This window comes from Pseudochaenichthys georgianus, unplaced genomic scaffold (assembly GCF_902827115.2).
Source record: "Pseudochaenichthys georgianus unplaced genomic scaffold, fPseGeo1.2 scaffold_1159_arrow_ctg1, whole genome shotgun sequence".
Lineage (NCBI taxonomy): Eukaryota > Metazoa > Chordata > Actinopteri > Perciformes > Channichthyidae > Pseudochaenichthys > Pseudochaenichthys georgianus.
The window spans coordinates 35,001-36,938 of record NW_027262104.1 but is presented as its reverse complement, the minus strand read 5'-3'; the positions used below and the strand labels follow the sequence as shown (position 1 = coordinate 36,938).

The following is a 1,938-nucleotide window of genomic DNA, read 5'->3' as shown; positions in this document are numbered from 1 at the left end:
ATATTAGAATGCATTCACAGGCTATACATTATCCTCATTTGCTTTATCGAGTGCAACGTCGCTAATTATGACCATTATTCCAGCCTATTGTGATTGACTGCACTGGAAGGTCTTTAAGGAACACTTCCCATGGAGTCGACTGAGGTCTAACGTGGCGTATTGCAGACGTTCACATGGATTACATTGCATTACAGAGCAGTGTTGAAACACTTTGTCCGACTGCCACGCACCTCCGAGTTCAAGACCTCTGTAATAAAAGTAAAGTCTGTGGTATGAGATCACACATCCGTTAAACCTGTCGAGCTCTTATTACGTGTTCAGCCTCCGTGTGTGGGAGGAAGAAGAAGGCGATCCGAGAGATACGTTTCTCCGTCTCTTTTTCCCATACGGCCTATTTTTGTGTTTTCAACTGCTTTTTTGTTCCGGTACTCTCTGACGGCAGCTCTGATTCTCGTCTGAGTCACCAGGGCGAGCGGGGGTGTGTGTGTGAACACCTACGCTCGTATGTGTGTGTGTGAGGTGTGTGTGTGTGTGTGTGTGTGTGAGGTGTGAACACAGTGTATGGTTACCGGAGGAGATCCATTACTTCACCATGGCAGCCGCCTTAATTACAGCTAACTATAGACGCAGCGGAGGGAGAGAGACGGAGCAATGAGTGTAATTAAAAAGTCTATTTGAAAGCATGACATTAATACGCAGAGGAAGTTTGTCTAATGGCGTGTACACCACTCGGATTTATACTTCTTCTTCTGTGCACGCAAACAACGAATGTCACACGTGTTCAACTCTGCCGAAAGACTGGCCGTGTGTGTGTGTGTGTGTGTGTGTGTGTGTGTGTGTGTGTGTGTGTGTGTCCTAGCATTACTATACTTGTGGGGACCTACATCTGTTTACATAGTCACGTGTGGGGACTCGCCGCCCTTATGGGGACAAAATGGAGGTCCCCAGGGGGATCATTAATTTTAGGGTGAAGACTTGGTGTGTGTGTGTGTGTGTGTGTGTGTGTGTGTGTGTGTGTGTGTGTGTGTGTGTGTGTGTGTGTGTGTGTGTGTGTGTGTGGTGTGTGTGTGTGTGTGTGTGTGTGTGTGTGTGTGTGTGTGTGTGTGTGTGTGTGTGTGTGTGTGTGTGTGTGTGTGTTGTGTGTGTGTGTGTGTGTGTGGTGTGTGTGTGTGTGTGTGTGTGTGTGTGTGTGTTGTGTGTGTGTGTGTGTGTGTGTGTGTGTGTGTGTGTGTGTGTGTGTGTGTGTGTGTGTGTGTGTGTGTGTGTGTGTGTGTGTGTAAATACATTTTGTAAGAGAGGGCAAAAATGAAAGGTTTTTTTTGTGCGGAAATGCCCAAACTATTTAATATAAAGTGTGTGTGTGTGTGTGTCTCAAGTATCCATCTAGCTTAACATTTTGCAGTTACTCTTATTTTCTCTACATGAATAGATGCACTCCACTTGTATATGTTTAAGTCAAACACGAGGCAACAGGTGCGAAGGTACATGGACAGTAAAGCAGGAAGTTGATCTCGTTCTCAGTTTCTCTCCCAGATGTTAAGCCTCATATTTAATTGTTCTTTTGGTTGTTTCCAGATTGAGCACGAAGCAAAATGTTGCCCCTCATTAGAAGTCGGTTTGCGCAGGAATGTGTGTGTGGTGTGTTGGTATTTACTCAATTCGAGTCAAAACCCTTGGATGTGAAGTCATGTGCTGAGTCAGCTAATTCCAATGTCAAGGATATGATGATTGATCGCTGACTCGTGTGTGAGCTGGATGTTAATGAGAAATGTAACTTCTAAGGAGTACACACTGTATTTATTAGATCTCTTAAGAATCAACGTTTCTCTCCGAGCCCCCTTTAAGACTCATATCTGTGTAACCTTTTTATTTTTAACTTCCGATAACGCTCACACGTTGTCAGTGGTGACATTTCCCTCGGTTTGCCTTTTCCTAATT

The 1,938-nt window shown here is 44.7% G+C and overlaps 1 protein-coding gene across 1 annotated transcript in view; it reads left to right on the top strand.

Moving 5' to 3' along the window:
- Window positions 1-390: 390 nt before the first annotated feature.
- LOC117440740 (chloride channel protein 2-like) overlaps window positions 391-1,938 on the top strand; it is a gene marked incomplete at its 3' end in the record, with an annotated part of 29,963 nt that continues 28,415 nt past the window's right edge. Inside the window, exon 1 of the mRNA XM_034076966.2 lies at window positions 391-478. The remainder of the gene's footprint in view (window positions 479-1,938) is intronic.